Source organism: Plecotus auritus (genome assembly GCF_963455305.1).
Source record: "Plecotus auritus genome assembly, chromosome: 4".
In the NCBI taxonomy this organism is placed as follows: Eukaryota; Metazoa; Chordata; class Mammalia; order Chiroptera; family Vespertilionidae; genus Plecotus; species Plecotus auritus.
The window spans coordinates 92075883-92094130 of record NC_137775.1 but is presented as its reverse complement, the minus strand read 5'-3'; the positions used below and the strand labels follow the sequence as shown (position 1 = coordinate 92094130).

At 43.1% G+C, this 18248-nt stretch overlaps 1 protein-coding gene and 1 pseudogene across 3 annotated transcripts in view; one reads left to right on the top strand and one right to left on the bottom strand.

Annotated features, from left to right (window-relative positions):
- USP49 (ubiquitin specific peptidase 49) overlaps positions 1 to 18248 on the bottom strand; it is a 112646-nt gene that overhangs the window by 46020 nt on the left and 48378 nt on the right. The gene's annotated exons all lie outside the window — the stretch shown is intronic.
- LOC308246352 (eIF5-mimic protein 2-like) lies at positions 2787 to 4308 on the top strand (annotated as a pseudogene). Its single transcript has 3 exons — positions 2787 to 2985; positions 3075 to 3216; positions 3529 to 4308. The product of its transcript is annotated as an eIF5-mimic protein 2-like (transcript).

Sequence of the window (18248 nt, the reverse complement as noted above, 5' to 3'; positions counted from 1 at the left end):
TTTAGGCCTGATCCCTGAGGGCAGTTGGACATCCCCCGAGGGGTCCCAGATTGGAGAGAGTGCAGGCTGGGCTGAGTGACACCCCGCCATGCACGAATTTCATGCACTGGGCCTCTAGTATTTTAAAATAGAGGTGTTCAGTATTTATTTTCTGCAGGAATGAACAAAACTACTATACTTCCAGCTCTAGCTAGTTTGGCTCAGTGGAGAGCATTGACCTGCAGACTGAAGGGTCTTGGATTCAATTCCAGTCAAGGGCACGTACCTCAGTTTCAGGCTCAATCCCGGGCCCTGGTTGGGGCATGTTTGGGAGGCAACCAATTGATGTGTCTCTCTCTGTCTCTCCCCCTCCTTCCACTCTAAAAATCAATGGAAAAATATCCTTGGGTAAGGATTAAAACACACACACACACACACACATACACAAAAAGCAAAAAACACCTACTTCCATCTTCACTGCATCTAATCTAAGTTAGATCACTATCAGTTCTAGTCCACATTACTGTAACTATCTTTTAAAAGGTTTTTCTGCATTCACCCTAATTCCCAAATATGTCCTTCTCACTGCCTTGGGAATAAAGTCCACACTCATTGTTTGTCAAGTCTTTTGTGGTCTGATTCTGCACACACCCCTGACCCATCCCTCTTTCCTCAAACCATAGCTACCTTCCTGCTGTTCTAAATTATTTTTAGTTCCCCTAAGGAACTGCTCTCTCACTTCTAGACCTTTCCACAAGCTGCACACCGCCCCCCCCCACCTCCCACCAGGACGTTTTCATCATTACCTTGGCCACCCACTTCTTCCTTAGCCTGACTCTGCTTATCCTTCACATCAATACAGCGCTCCTTCACCCAGGAAACCTGCTCCCCAGGACTGGGTTAAGTGTACTTTCTATGTGCTCTCAGAGTACACACATGTACTTTCCCTTACTCAGCATCTGCCATTTTGCACTCTAATTGCTTGTCTGATGATGTCACAACTATCACCAACCTGAGGTAGGAATGGTGCCAAGAACATAGTAGGTACCAATTAACTTTGTTGAATGAAAGATTACATGAATAAACAAATAACTTTTTACTTTAGTGTCTTCTTTGACAAATTAACAGTTACATCTAAGATTCCTTTTACATACCTACAGAAGGAAAAATATCCAGATGAAAGCTAAAAAAGCAAAAGTAATGTGTGTTTTGTTTAATATATTTTATTGTTTTTTTACAGAGAGGAAGGGAGAGGGAGAGTTAGAAACATCGATGAGAGAGAAACATCTATCAGCTGCCTCCTGCACACCCCCTACTGGGGATGTGCCTGCAACCAAGGTACAGGCCCTTGACTGGAATTGAACCCGGGACCCTTCAGTCTGCAGGCTGACGCTCTATATCCACTGAGCCAAACCAGTCAGGGCCCAAAGTAATGTTTTAATTGGGGTTTGAAAAACAAGATGGTCTGTCTGATCAAATAGAGGACTTTAAACCATGATGAAAGGGTACAAAGATAAACTAGCACACCAATGGGAATAGTTGCAGAAAATATAAAAAGTTAGAAATGTTTACAATAATCTGTACGTAAATGTCGTATACCTTAATACATTAGCCAAAGCCACTAGCTAAGAGTTCCATTTATGAAAGACTCTTATGAATTAATTAGAGGCCCAATGAACAAAATTGGTGCAAGAGTAGGCCTTCCTTCCCCTGGCTGCCAGCACCTGCTTCCCTCTGGCACCCAGGACCTGGGCTTCCCTCTGGCTGCCGGCAGACACCAGGGACTCGGGCTTCCCTTGCAGCCCCAGCTTCGTCCGGAAGGACGTCCGGTCTAATTAGCATATTATGCTTTTATTATTATAGATTATTATAGATAGACCTGGGCAATGATCACCAATGGATACTAACATCACGCACACAAAAAGATAACCAGACAGGATGGTAGCCCCAAATGGAAATATACACCAACACTTACTATTTCTTCAACAAACAAAAAAACTAAATCTAATTAGCCTCTAGACCAGCCGTGGGCAAACTACGGCCCACTGGCCGGATGCGGCCCGTTTGGCTGTTCTATCTGGCCAGCGGAGCCGTAAGAGCGGAGGGTTCTCTTGCTCTCCCCTCTGCTCCTTTACTTTGAATTTATATTAGTTCACACAAACACTCCATCCATGCTTTTGTTCCAGCCCTCCGGTCCAGTTTAAGAACCCATTGTGGCCCTCGTGTCATAAAGTTTGCCCACGCCTGCTCTAGACTTAACTACAGATTTACAGATAACATAGTAAAGGACACAATAAATGTTAACTGAACACCACTGGGATACAGTCACCAATATTCAGACTAAAGGAAACTCTAGGATAAATGATAGTTTAATAAGCAGATTAAAAAGAAAGAAAAAAGAGTAGGGGAGGCAAGAGAAAGATAATATCAACAATTGCAATGATTAAACTTTATTTGGATCCTAATTCAAACAAGGAAAGTTTTTTAAAAAACTGATGAGAGCCTGGCTGGTGTGGCTCAGCAGTTGAGCATCAACCTATGAGGAGGTCACAGTTCAATTCCTGGTCAGAGCACCTGCCCAGGTTGCAGGCTCTATCCCTAGTGGGGGACATAGAGGAGGCAGGCAATCAATGATTCTCTCTCATCATTGATGTATCTATCTCTCTCTCTCCCTCTCTGAAATCAATAAAAAATTGTCAAGAAAGAGAGACATTTGGAATTTCTGGCCCTTTTCTCTTCGCCTTAAATTCGGGTGTCTTTTATGAATAATCTAAAGCAGCAAAAGTCAATGCTATCAGGCTAGTGTTTTAAAACCAGAAAAAGATATGAAAAAGAGAGGTTTGACCCTACTCAGTTTCAAGACTGTATTATTCAAGGCTTAAGTGAAACTGGTGCTGATTTGGAAACAGTAGCAAAGTTTCTTGATGCTTCTGGAGCAAAACTTGATTACCGCCAATATGCAGAAACACTCTGACATTCTGGTGGCCGGGGGAATGCTGGCCCCAGGTGGCACACTGGCAGATGACATGATGCATACAGGTGTCTGTGTGTTTGCAGCACAAGAAGACCTAGAGACCATGTAAGCATTTGCTCAGGTTTTTAACAAGTTAATCAGGCACTACAAATACCTGGAGAAAGGTTTTGAAGATGAAGTGAAAAAGCTGCTGCTGTTCTTAAAGGGTTTTTTGGAGTCGGAGAGGAACAAGCTGGTTATGCTGACTGGTGTTTTCCTAGCTAGTGGAACAATTAATGCACCCATTCTTTTTTTTTTTTTTAATTAACCAAGTGAGCAAAGTTTGGTTATTGCCCTGCTCCTCTAAGGATTCATGGTCTTTTTTAAAAAAATACATATTTTATTGATTTTTTACAGAGAGGAAGGGAGAGGGATAGAGAGTTAGAAACATTGATGAGAGAGAAACATCGATCAGCTGCCTCCTGCACACCTCCTACTGGGGATGTGCCCACAACCAACGTACATGCTCTTGACCGGAATCGAACCTGGGACCTTTCAGTCTGCAGGCTGACACTCTATCCACTGAGCCAAACCAGTTAGGGTTGAATCCATTCTTAATAGTCTTTATAATGAGAATTTGGTTAAAGAAGGGGTTTCAGCAGCTTTTGATGTAAAGCTCTTTAAATCATGGATAAATAAAAAAGACATCAATGCAGTAGCTTCAAGTCTTCGGAAAGTCAGCATGGATAACAGACTGATGGAATTTTTTCCTGCTAATAAACAAAGCGTTGAACACTTCACAAAATATTTCACTGAGGCAGGCTTAAAAGAGCTTTCAGAATATGTTCAGAATCAGCAAACCATAGGAGTTCATAAAGAACTCCAGAAAGAGCATCAAGAACAGATGTCCCGTGGTGATCCATTTAAGGATATAATTTTGTATGTCAAGGAGGAGATTGGGAAAAAAAAAATCCCAACATTCCAGAACCCATTGTCATTGGATTAATCTGGTACAGTGTAATGAGCACCGTGGAATGGAACAAAAAAGAGGAGCTTATAGCAGAGCAAACCATCAACACATGAAACAATACAGCCCTCTCCTCACTGCCTTTACTACTCAAGGTCAGTCTGTGCTGACTGCTACTGAAGATTCAGGAGTATTGCTACGATAACATTCATTTCATGAAAGCCTTCCAGAAAACAGTGGTGCTTTTTTATAAAGCTGAAGTCCTGAGTGAGGAACCCATTCTGAAATGGTACAAAGATGCACATGTTGCAAAGGGGAAAAGTGTCTTCCTTGAGCAAAGGAAAGTTTGTGGAGTGGCTTAAAAATGCTAAAGAAGAATCTTGAGTCTGAAGCTGAAGAAGGTGATTAAATTTTGAAACTATACCCTCAGTAAACAGGAGTTGTAGATAAAATGTAATGTCTCATGTATCCTGATTTTTACATCTTCCTACCTCCCTATATCAAGCATGATATAAGGGCTTTCATGGCAAATTTTAACTGTTTCTATGGTTATTGGAAACTAGAGGCCCGGTGCACAAAATTTGTGCACGGGGGGGGGGGGGGTGGGTGTCCCTCAGCCCAGCCTGCACCCTCTCCAATCTGTGACCCCTCGAGGGATGTCCCACTGCCCGTTTAAGCCCGATCCCACTGGGATCGGGCTTAAACCAACAGTCGGACATCCCTCTCATCCCTCTCACAATCCAGGACTGCTGGCTCCCAACTGCTCGCCTGCCTGCCTTCCTGATTGCCCCTAACTGCTTCTGCCTGCCAGCCTGATCACCCCCTAACCACTCCCCTGCCAGCCTGATTGATGCCTAACTGCTCCCCTGCCAGCCCGTTTTCCCCTAACTGCCCTCCCCTGCAGGCCTGGTCACCCCTAACTGCCCTCCCCTGCAGGCCTGGTCCCCCCCAACTGCTCTCCCCTGCAGGCCTGGGTCCCCCCCAACTGCCCTCCCCTGCAGGCCTGGTCACCCCTAACTGCCCTCCCCTGCAGGCCTGGTCACCCCTAACTGCCCTCCCCTGCAGGCCTGGTCCCCCCCAACTGCTCTCCCCTGCAGGCCTGGGTCCCCCCCAACTGCCCTCCCCTGCAGGCCTGGTCACCCCTAACTGCCCTCCCCTGCAGGCCTGAGTCCCTCCCAACTGCCTTTCCCTGCAGGCCTGATCGCCCCCAACTTCCCTACTCTGCCGGCTTGGTCCCTCCTAACTGCCCTCCCCTGCAGGCTTGATCGCCCCCAACTGCCCTCCCTTGCAGGCCTGGTCCCTCCCAACTGCCCTCCCCTGCTGGCCATCTTGTGGTGGCCATCTTGTGGCCACATGGGGGCAGGATCTTTGACCACATGGGGTCAGCCATCTTGTGTGTTGGAGTGATGGTCAATCTGCATATTACTCTTTTATTAGATAGGATAGAAGCCTGGTGCATGGGTGGGGGCCAGCTGGTTTGCCCTGAAGGGTGTCCCGGATCAGGGTTGGGGTTCCCTTGGGGCGTGGGGTGGCCTGGGCGAGGGGCCTGTGGTGGTCTGCAGGCCAGCTACACCCCCTGGCGACCCAAGCGGAGGCCCTGGTATCTGGGATTTATTTATCTTCTACAACTGAAACTTTGTAGCCTGGAGCGGAGCCAAGCCTTCTGCTTGCTCCATGGCCGCAGCCATTTTTTTTTGGATTTATGTATCTTCTATAATTGAAACTTTGTAGCCTTAAGCGGAGGCCTGGGCCAGCCAGGTTATGTGGAAAGCTTGGCTTCCTCCATCACCAGGGGCAACCCTAGCCTCCTGCTCTTTCCAGCTCCGTGGCTGCTGCCATTTCTGTTTGGGTTTATGTATCTTCTATCATTGAAACTTTGTAGCCTTGAGTGGAGGCCTAGGCCGGCAAGGGCAGGCGGAAAGCTTAGCTTCCTCCATTGCCGGGGAAACCCAAGCCTCCCTCCTGCTCTCTGTGGCCGTAGCCATCTTGGTTGGATTTATTTGCATATTCGCTCCTGATTGGCTAGTGGACGTGGCTTGTGGGTGTAGCGGAGTGATGGTTAATTTGCATATTACTCTTTTATTAGATAGTATATTGGGTTTAGTTTCTAAAACCATGTTTTAAGTAGCTACAGGAGCTATAGAATTGAATCTAATGTTGCATTAGTCTTTTCAGTTATGTTCTACCTCCTGTATTTTCTACTGTAATAATGTAATTTAAGGTCTTCAACAATGAACAGTTCACTTTTTTTCCTGGGTTTTCTATATAAACAGTTTTTAAGATATGATTTGGTTAAAAATAATTTGTTATAAAAATTCTGTTAGCAAATTAAATGGTAAAAGTATCCAAAGTTGCAAAAAAAAAAAAAAAAAAAAAGAACATCCATGTGAGAGAGAAACACAGGTCAGTCGCCTCCTGGATGTGCATAGACTGGAGATCAAACCTGCAACCTCAGTATGTGCTATGACTGGAAATCAAACCAGCCACTTCTGGTGTATGGGATGATGCTCTAACCAATTAAGCCACACTGGCCAGAGCCAAACAATGAAACTTTTTAAAAAATTAGGTAATTGGGAAAATTTGAACATTGACTACTAGCTTTTGGAGATATTAAGGAATTACTGTCAAATTTTATGTGTGAAAATTACTGTGGTTATGTTTTTAAAAAGAATTCTTACATTTGGGAGGCAAATAATTTAATATTTATGGATGGAAATAATATAATGTCTAGGATTTGTTTCAAATAATCCAGAAGTAGGGTAAGAAAGAGGAAAGGGGTATAAAGTTTAAAATTTTCCATAATAAAATGTATTTAAAAATTATGTATGGTGATGGAAGAAATAAAATAAACAAATATGGAAAGCAAGGTTCAATGTAAGTTTAGCAAAGGACAACTGGAGTCCTGGTTTTTTCATATTAATTTTATATACTTAAAATAATAAAACAAATATTTTACAGAATATAAAAATTTCAAGAGTAAAACTTTCCCTCTGCTTTCCATCTCCAGTTGCCTCTCTATAAGAGGCAACTACTGTTAACTGAGTGTACTTCTGAAGGACATATCCAGGAATATTTTATGCATTTAGAAATATAACATTTAGGGAGAACCAAGATTGCGGCATAGGTAAACACCTATACTTGCTGCCTCTCACAATCATATCAAAATTACAACTAAAAAGCAGAACAACTACCACCCAGAACCGTGGGAAAGCTGGCTGAGTGGAAGTTTCACAACTAGAGAGGTGATGAAAGCACACTGAGACTGGTAAGAGGTGCAGAGGCGAGGAAAGTGCTGGCACATGGATGTGCTGCTCTTTTAATCGGGAGGGAGATACAAGCTTCCGCTTGCTTTGAATTCCAGTTCTGGGTGAGACTCTGGGGGACCCAGACACACACAGGGAGAAACTGGACTGTCTGGCATCGGGACAGGAATGTGAGAGTGGCTTTCTCTCACAGGTGCTCGCAGTGATCATTGTTCCTGCACCAGGGTGCTGGACACGGAGAACCGGGGACCTCTCAGGTGCAGGGCTGACTGGCAGCCATTGCTGTTTGCTCTGCCCTAGTGATTCCCAGAGACCCCGCCCCACACAATTTACAACCCCACCTAAGCTGTGAGCATCAGATTTTGCATATGAATGGCCTGTCCTTTCTCCACCTAAAACCTGTCAAACTGCAGCTGGGTCAGAGAGCCGCAGAGCTTCCAAAAGAAGGCCCAAGGCCTGGCAGCAGCAGCCTGCCTTGCTTCACAGCTGGGCCTCCTCTGGGCACTTCCAAACCCCATACAAAGAGGAGGAATCTGCAGATGTCTCTGTTGCTCCTGCTGGGCAGCCCCAGACAGCGGCTGACCTTGCACCTCCTTAGAGATCCAAGAGCCAGTGCACCCCAGTGGTCAGAGTGAGACCATACTGGATTACAACTCTTCACATTCATAAGAGACACACTCAAGGGGCAGACTCAGTGAGCACCAAAGCCCCACTGAAGCAAGTCCGCCCCATAAGGGTGGCTCCTGCGCAACAGATCTTCCAGTGTAGACACAGCTGGTCATCACAGAAAATTGGCCTGGAGGTCAATTCCTCCCAGTGATACCAACAGCAATCAAGGGTTAACTATAACAAGACTGTGCAAACTGCCCACAAAGGGGTGCACCAAGAGCGTCCACCTCAGGTGACTGGGGAGGCTGAGCCACTGGGCCCTATAGGACACCTACCACACAAGGCCACTCTATCAGCTCAAGGAGACTTAGCAGCTACCCAGTACATAGAAACAAACACAGGGAAACAGCCAAAATGCAGAGACAAAGAAACAAGACACAAATGAAAGAAATGGATGAAAGCAAAATACTGGATATAGAGTTCAAAACCACAGTTATACGGTTACTCAAGAATCTTCTAGAAACCTCCAAGAAATTTAGTGAGGAGAAACCAAGATGGCGGCATAGGTAAACACCTAAACTGCTGCCTCGCACAATTTCAAAAATACAACTAAAAGACAAAATGGACATTATCCAGAACCACAGGAAGACTGGCTGAGTGGAAATTTTACAACTAGAAGGAAAGAGAAAAGCACACCAAGACTTATAGGAGCTGCGGAAGGCAGAGGTACAGAGGCACGTGTGTGTGCGGAGAGGGCTGGCAACTGAGTACGCAGCTGGCTTTCTCAATCAGGAGGGAGACAAAAGCTTCCGACTACTCTGAACTCCAGTTCCGGGCGAGACTCTGGAGACCCAGACTCATATGGGGAGAAACTAGACTGTCTGGCAGCAGGTGAAACTTGAGGGCGGCTTTCTCTCAGAGGTGTTTGCAGCGATTACCGTGGGACACTGAGAACCAGGGGCCTCTTAGGGCAAGGCTGACTGGAAGCCATCACTGTTTGCTCCGCCCTGAGATCCCACCCCACAAAGCCATTGCTGATTGCTCTGCCCTGAGACTCAGCCCCATCCAAGCTGAGCACAGAGGCTTTTGCATATGAATGGTCTGGTCCTTTGAATTTTAAACTTACCTAACAAACTGCAGCTGAGTCAGTGAGACCCAGAACATCCAAAAGAAGGCCCAAGGCTCTGCAGCAGCTTGCACTGCTTCATAGCTGGGCCTCATCTGGGCACCTCCAAAACCCAAACAAAGAAGAGAAATCTGAGATCTCTCCATAGCTCCTGCTGGGTGGCCTCAGGTAGAGGCTAAATTAGCACCTCCTTGGAGATCCAAGAGCCAGTATACCCAGGGGTCAGAGTGGGACCATCCAGATTACAACTCCTCAGATGCATAAGGGACACACTCAGGGGGCAGATTCAGTGAGCACCAACGCCTCACCGAAGCAAGTCTTGTCTCATAAAGATGTCTCTAGCACAGAAGTTCTCCCATCATAGACACTGCTGATCCTCACAGCCAATTGGCCTGGAGGTCAATTCCCCCCAGTGATACCAACAACAATCAAGGCTTAACTACAACAAGACTGTGCACACAGCCCACAAAGGGGTGCACCAAGAGTGTCCACCTCAGGTAACTGGGGAGGCTGAGCCACTGAGCCCTATAGGACACCTAGCACACAAAGCCACTCTATCAACTCAGGGAAGCAGCCAAAATGCGGAGACAAACAGGTCACAAATGAAAGAAATGGAGGAAAGCAAACGACTGGATATAGAGTTCAAAACCACGGTTATAAGGTTTTTCAAGAATTTCCTAGAAAAGGCCGATAAATTTAGCAAGACCCTCGAGGATATGAAAATGACCAACTAGAAATTAAGCATACACTGACTGAAGTAAAAAATAATATTCAGAGATGCAACAGCAAACTAGAGGATCCCAAGAATCAAGTCAAAGATTTGAAATACAAAGAAGCAAAAAACACCCAACCGGAAAAGCAAAAAGAAAAAGGAATCCAAAAATATGAAGACAGTGTAAGGAGCCTCTGGGACAACTTCAAGCGTACCAACAACCGAATTATGGGGGTGCCAGAAGAAGAGAGAGAGCAAGATGCTGAAAACCTATTTGAAGAAATAATGACAGAAAACTTTCCCTACCTGGTGAAAGAAATAGGCTTACAAGTACAGGAAGCGCAGAGAACCCCAAACAAGAGGAATCCAAAGAGGACCACACCAAGACACATCATAATTAAAATGCCAAGGGCAAAAGACAAAGAGAGAATCTTGAAAGCAGCAAGAGAAAAACAGTTAGTTACCTACAAGGGAGCACCCATATGACTGTCAGCTGATTTCTCAGCAGAAACTATGCAGTCCAGAGGGAGTGGCAAGAAATATTCAAAGTGATGAACAGCAAGAACCTACAACCAAGATTACTCTACCCAGCAAAGCTATCATTCAGAATTGAAGGTCAGATAAAGAGCTTCACAGATAAGAAAAAGCTAAAGGAGTTCATCACCGCCAAACCAGTATTATATGAAACTAGTGACCTGGTGCACGAAATTCATGCACATTAAAAGGGGATTAATTAAAGGAAATAATTTAATATTGCTATTTGCCCTTTCTCTATAATAGAAGTGTCAGAGCTGAAAGAAAATTAGTAAAATATATATGAAAACCTTTCTCCTGTCAGAGTCTGGGGCGCACCACAGGACCCAGAGTCAAGTCCCTCTCCACCCACATGCACCTCAAAATCGCGTGAGATCCAGACCCGGCCGCCCCCCCACATTGGGCTAGATCCAGACCTGGCCAGTCCCACCCTTGTCAAGCCCTGCTGGGCAGGGGGCATAGACTCAGGTTCCCTGGCCCAGCGCCAGGATGGGGGCATGGCCTGAGGTCCCCCAGCCCAGACTGGGGTGGGAGGTGTGCCTTGAGGTTCTCCATCAAACCCCGCCAGATGGGGAACACAGCCTGAGATCCCCTGTCAAGCCCCACTGAGTGGGGGCATGGCCTGAGGTCCCCCGTCAAGCCCCGCTGGGCCGGGGCGTGGCCTGAGTTCCCCCGACCCAGCACTGGGGGTGCACCTTGAGGTCCCCCGTTAAGCCCCGCTGGGTGGGGGGCACAGCCTGAGGTCCCCTGTCAAGCCCAGCTAGGCAGGGGGCATGGCCTGAAGTCCCCTGTCAAGCCCCACCTGTTGGGGACGCAGCCTGAGGTCCCCTAGCCTGACGCTGGGGTGGGGGGAGCAGCCTGAGGTCCCCTAGCCCAGCACCAGGACGTGAAGCGCACCTTGAGGACCCCCATCAAGCCCTGATGGGCGGGGGGCGTGGCCTCAGGTCCTCTGGCCTGGCACTGGGGCGGGGGATTTGGCCTGAGGTCCCCCAGCCTGACTCCAGGGCGGGGGGCGTGGCCTGAGATCCCCTGTCAAGCCCTGCTGGGTGGGAGATGTGGCCTGAGGTCCGCTGTCAAGCCCCATGGGGGCAGGTGAGGGCGTAGCCTCAGGTCCCTGCTGATTGCTCGTTAAGGCTCCTGATGGGAATTTGGTCTCAGCTGTCGGTGCAGCTATCTTTGTGACGGAGTGATGGTCAATTAGCATATTCCCTCTTTATTAGATAGGATGCTGAAAGGTATTCTTTAAGAAAAGGAAGAAGAAGAAAATGGTAAAGATAAAAATTATGAACAACAAATACATATCCATCAACAAGTGAATCTAAAAATCAAGTGAATAAAAAATCTGATGACCAGAATAAACTGGTGAATATAATAGAATCAGGGGCATAGAAAGGGAGTGGACTGACAATTCTGGGGAGAAAGGGGTGTGGGGGGTGCGGGAAGAGACAGGACAAAAATCGTGCACCTATGGATGAGGATAGTGGCAGGGGGGGTGGGTAAGGGCAGAGGGTTGGGTGGGAACCGGGTGGAGGGGAGCTATGGGGGGAAAAAAGAGGAACAATTGTAACAATCTGAACATAAAGATTTATTAAAGTAAACCTAAAAAAAATAAAGAAGAAAAAAAGAAATTTAGTGAGACCCTCAAGGATATGAAAAAGGACCAATCAGAAATTAAGTATACACTGACTGAAATAAAGAAAAATATACAGTGATCCAACAGCAGACTAGAGGATCCCAAGAATAAAGTCAAAGATTTGAAATACAAAGAAGCAAAAAACACCCAACCAGAAAAGCAAAAAGAAAAAAGAACCCAAAAATATGAAGACAGTGTAAGGAGCTTCTGGGACAACTTCAAGCGTACCAACATCCGAATTATGGGGGTGCCAGAAGAAGAGAGAGAGAGCAAAATATTAAAAAACATATATATTCACACATATATGAAGAAATAATGACAGAAAACTTCCCCTACCTGGTGAAAGAAATCCACTTACAAGTCCAGGAAGCACAGAGAACCCCAAACAAGAGGAATTCAAAGAGGATCACACTAAGACACATCATAATTAAAACGCCAAGGGCAAAAGACAAAGAGACAATCTTAAAAGCAGCAAGAGAAAAACAGTTACCTACAAGGGAGTACCCATACGACTGTCAGCTGATTTCTCAACAGAAACTATGCAGGCCAGAAGGGAGTGGCAAGAAATATTCAAAGTGATGAACAGCAAGAACCTACAACCAAGATTACTCTACCCAGCAAAGCTATCATTCAGAGTTGAAGGGCAGATAAAGAGCTTCACAGACAAGAAAAAGCTTAAGGAGTTCATCACTACCAAACCAGTATTACATGAAAGGCTGAAGGGTATCCTCTAAGAAGAGGAAGAAGAAAAAGGTAAAGATAAAAAATTATGAACAACAAAGTGACAATACGCATATATCAACAAGTGAACCTAAAAATCAAATGAATAAAAAACCTGATGAACAGAACAGACTGGTGAATGTAATAGAATCAGGGGCATGGAAAGGGAGCAGACTGACAATTCTCAGGGGGAAGGGGTTGTGGGGGATGTGGGAAGAGATTGGACAAAGAGCTTACACCTATGGACGAGGTCTGTGGGGGGGAGGGGCGGGAGGCCTGGAGTGGGGTGGGAACCCGGCGGAGGGGAGCTATGGGGGGGGAAAAGAGGAACATCTGTAATAATCTGAACAATAAAGATTAAAAAATAAATAAATAAAATAGAAATATAATATTTAATATTAATTAAATCCTACCATTTATATTATTCTGTATCTTGCTCGTTGTAACTTAATATTCTCTTGGACATTTCCACATGTATCTGGCTTTACCTCACTCTTTTTAAAGACTGTATCATATTCTATGGCATAGGCTTCATAATTCATTTAACTAACTACCCTACAAGTAAGGAACTGTGCTCTTTTCAGTGTGTTATTATTACAAACAATGCAGCATGGGTATTCTTGGGCATATATCATGACTCACTTATGCAAATGTTTCTGTGAGACAATTTACAGAAGACAAATTGCTGTGTCACAGGATATATGCATTTAAATTTTGGATAGATGTCATCAAACTGTCTTCCAAAATGGTTGCACTAATTTACACTCACTCCTTTTCTTCCCATCAGTAGTATGTATCTGAGAGTGAATGCTTCCCCAATACTGGAGATTGACATGCTTAAATAATTTTCAATCTGACATTTGAAAATTTTTATATATACCTACATATTTTGTTTGTATGTCTTTAATTATGGTAACTATTGATCTTTTCCCCCCTCATTATGTGAATTGTCAATTCATGTCTTTTACACTAGGTTCTTGGTCTTTTAAATTGATTTGCACAAATACTGTGTATACTAATGAAATCAGAGTACTTGTTTTGAAAAGAAAAAAAAATAATGACACTCTCACTACAGATCTGAAAAATACTAAAGATTGGCTTCAAAATACAAGTACATATTACCTACCAAGAAACAATATGGCTGTATGAAGTTGACTTTCTGTAATCGTGTATCGTGTATGATGTGATTACAGGACATTCAAATAAATGTAAAAAAAAACAAGGAAATACAGAAGACATGTTACCGTTCACATCTTCAAAAAACCATGAATTCACATGGAAGTTGTTTAAATTTACCCATTTCCCCTTGCACTTTTCCCTACCTTTCCAACAGTCCTAGATATGCACTCTATTCACCTGACTTGAAAACCTGATATTCTCTTTCACTCCTTACTCATGTCACAGTCAAGTCAGGTTCTGAGGCCTATTAATTTCTGTTCAGAAATGATAGAACCAGACACTGGTTTAGGTTCTTTGCTACAATAGCTCATTTAAGAGACTAGATTCACATGCTCCCCTGGCTTCCTGAACCCAAATACCTTCCCCATTATTACCACTACCCTTTCCCCCCCAAATGTAGATCTGTAACACCACATATCTGCACAATTACTACTTTAACTAAGTTGATCTTGATGCCTCCCATCTTTGTAGATCTACTACTAATCTTAAATATTATCTCTGTATTAAACAAAAACAGCATTTTCATCCTCTACTGTATTCCCCTGCTTAAAAACCCACAATAGCTACCTACCTAATATCCAATAAAGAGTTAGTGGAGGTAAAATAGAAAGCAGTTTATTTTAGAAACCTGTCTCAAACCTGGCCTTACCTTTTACTAGGGCTGTGACATTGAATTTTTTCCATATTCATTAAAATGAGGAATAATAAATATAAGCCTCCCAGAGCTGATGTGATGATTAAATGAGATAATTTATGTAATAGTACCTAGCATATAGAAGGTGCTCAAAAAGTAGTAGGCAAGCCGAAACCGGTTTGGCTCAGTGGATAGAGCGTCGGCCTGCGGACTCAAGGGTCCCGGGTTCGATTCCGGTCAAGGGCATGTACCTTGGTTGCGGGCACATCCCCAGTGGGGGCTGTGCAGGAGGCAGCTGATCGATGTTTCTCTCTCATCGATGTTTCTAGCTCTCTATCCCTCTCCCTTCCTCTCTATAAAATATCAATAAAATATATTTAAAAAAAAAAAAGTAGTAGGCAAATAATGCAAATGTGAATGAATTTCCTAAACATCAATAGAATTTGACAAGATTTTTAAATTAGAGAAAAGACCAAGTGTCTAACATAATTCATGGTATGTTGCATGCACTTGAGAATTTATGTTAAAATCTGGGCTTCTAGGAAAACATGGCAGAATGAATATACATTTACTGCCTTTCCTCTCAAAATCATAATAAAATCACATTAAGAGTAAAAAAAGGGCATGCCTGGCCAGAATGGCTCAGTGGTTGAACAATGACCTATGAACCAGGAAGTCAGGGTTTGATTCCCGTCAGGGCTTGATCCCCAGTAGGGGGCGTGCAGAAGGAAGCTGATCAATGATTCTCTCTCATCATTGATGTTTCTATCTCTCTCTCCCTCTCCCTTCCTCTCTGAAATCAATTTCTTAAAAAAGGAGTAAAAAAGGGCATAAATTCTTAAGGACAGAAAGAATGGGAGAAAATGACACAACAACAGATGAGAAGTATAATCAAAATTTTAGAATCTAGAAAGTAAATGGAGGAATGGAAAATTATAAGGGCATGCTAAAACTTAAATGCTGATGTGGATGAAATAAACAAGCAAGCTGGTTAGAACTTCAGAACTTTGGAAAGGCTCAGGAATGAGAGGCTCCCGCAAACCTGTAAGGGTGGATGTAAGGTGTGGAATTAAAAAAAAAAAATTTGGTTGCACACCTTTAAAAGGATCCCTCACTGTTTCCCCCTCCTCACCCCAAGCAGCCCAATGACGATGTAGTTTCCACTTTGGCAGAAGATGTGTTTTATTTGAACCTTGGATGTCTGGTCTTTGGTATACCAGGCACAGCTGAGACTAGGGCACCTGGCCGGTAGCAATGCTGCAAGACAACAGCCATTTAGTGAGTTCTGATTAAAAAGCTCCTTTCACACCTTCAATGAAGGGAAGAACAAATGCCACCCCCCCCCCTTTTTTTCTTAAAAAGGAACTTCTATTAAAGTGTATTTTAAATTAAAATAATCTTTAGAGACAATTTTTGGTCATTCACATTTTGAATGTCAGTTTCTTTTTCCATTAATATTCTAACAGTATTCCCCATCCTCTGCATTTGGAAATGGCTGAAGTTAGTGAGTGATATGACAGACATCTAGTCGGTGAGCAGGAGTTTGATGGCCGAATTAGTTAACCTTCAAGCCATTATTCAGTGACAGAATCTAATGAGCCAAGCAATCTCTTTCTGTATAAAAGTGGATTAAACAAATTACAGGGTCTTGGGAGCAACTCACCAGGCAAGGAACATCTCACACATATATGAACATTTTTCTTCAAATAATAGAAAATAATTAGAATAAATTTAACATCAACTGGTATTTAATTTTTTAAATTAAATTTCTTAACAAATGTAGCACTAACTTTGAAAACAAATGAAGATTAAAACAACCACAACAAGGGTGATTGGATAGACCCACCTTTATTTCTATAATGGGGTTCCATGTAAGATATGAAAAGTCCCAAATAATTTGGTGCCTTTAAAATACACACACACACACACACACACACACACACACACACACATATTCAAGCAGTTTCACTCTATCTTCAATACTCGGACAATAAGGAACACCAGTCAGTGTTCAAGCTCCACTACCATCAATTCCTCTGGAAGGGAAGCACAGCCAAGGGCAAAGGACTCAAAGGCTGGAATGGAAGTGCCATGACAGTAGAGGTTTTTTGCTTTTATTTTGTTCACTGACTTATTTCCGGCCCCCTAGAACAGGACTTAGTGCTTAATAAACACTGAAAAATAAAAGTCTGTCCTAAAAGGTCCTATGGTCCTCCCAAAGTTGAGAACAATCAATGCAAAGAACAATTGGCAAGGTTGGTGGTGTTCCACTTAACAACAAACCCTCCTTTCTCCTTTAAGGTGAGATTTCCAACAGCTCCTTATAATTTAGAACTTGCCCTTTAGCACAATTTATGAAAAAGGAACAGAATTTTCACTTCTCTAGACTGGGAGAGACAGCCCCAATCTATCTGAATGTCACTAGAAGCTACATGGAGGTGTTGTGTGGTGGGCACTGCCTGTGACCACTCACAGTTTACCCAATCACTAGAGAGGGCAGGGACATTCTGACCGACACTGGGGTCACTGTAATATTCTAATGTAGAAATAAACCCCAGTGCTTCTCACTGCAAATCTAGTGAGAAGAGTGGCCTTATTTTACATCTGTTGTAAGTCTTTTTAATGTCTGGATTAAGGAAGACAGCTGGATTCTCCTGTCTTATCTCTGCATTCAGTTGGTTGAACATCATGTGGCCTTTGGAAAACTCCTCTGTATACCTGTAAGCAAGTAATGTATTAGTATTGTTATGAAAATAGTTTTGAATCCTAAAAGAGTCTCAGAGGCCTCTGGACTACCCTTCAAGACACTGCTGTAAAAGATACGTACACCAAGAATCATAACTTTGATGAACATTCAGAAGCAATTTTCAAATAAGAGAATGGAGTTAAAAAAGATGAAGAGAGTTTTAAAAAATGGGGGGAGGATATATAATACTCTCAACAATAAAGATAAATAAAAAAAAACACACACAAAACATAAAACTACATAAACCTAAAAAAAAGGAGAAAAAGTCCTGGCTGGGTAGCTCAGTTGGTTAGAGTGTCCTCCCGATAGTCAAGGTTGCGGGTTCGATCTCCAGGTAGGGCACATACAAGAAGTAACCAGTGAATGAATAAATAAGTGGAACGACAAATTGATGTTTTGTCCCCCTCTCTCTCTACCTTCTTTTCATTAAAATCAATTAAAAAAATTTTTTTAATTAAAAATAAAAAAGATGGAAGAGGAAAACATTACTATTTGTAGGCACACTTCACAGGAAAGCCAAAAATTTTATCAGCATACTTGTTATTTTAAATGTCACTGACTCTTTGTACTTTACCATATTTCAACAGAAAATGAATTGCTATTTGAAGAAAAGCCAATGTTTTTCTCTGACAAGACAGACCCCAGAACAAAAACCACCACATACTATAAGTCCTTCCAGTCCCTATATAAATGTCGATTGTTAATGCACATTTACATTGTAGACCATCACTTATCAGTGACATTCTAATTATAAGACCCATAAGTCACCTTTCTCCTGCCTTTTCATTTCTTGCACAACTTTCTGCTGACTGACATTCAAATATTATTTAATAGAACAAAAGAACCATTTCCAATTATCAGTTCCAAACTGCTGCAGTTAAATCTTTCTGTCTGCATGTTTCTATGAATAGCAGCTAAATGGTAATCTACAAACCAACTCATTCTAATTCATATTAAACATGTATTTGGTTCTTAGCTAGGTAGTGATTTCTATCCACTCAATTCCTAATGAAGCAAAACAGCTATATTCATTTAAGTATGGTCAAGAAAAATAATCATTTCCCCCCATACTTAAGAAGCTACATAATTTCAAATTTTCCTTCTCACAAGCAAGCAAAACCAGATTTGTTATGGTGACTGTTTTAGGAGACATTTGGCTTTTCTGTTTTATTTAAATCCACATTCACCTTAGG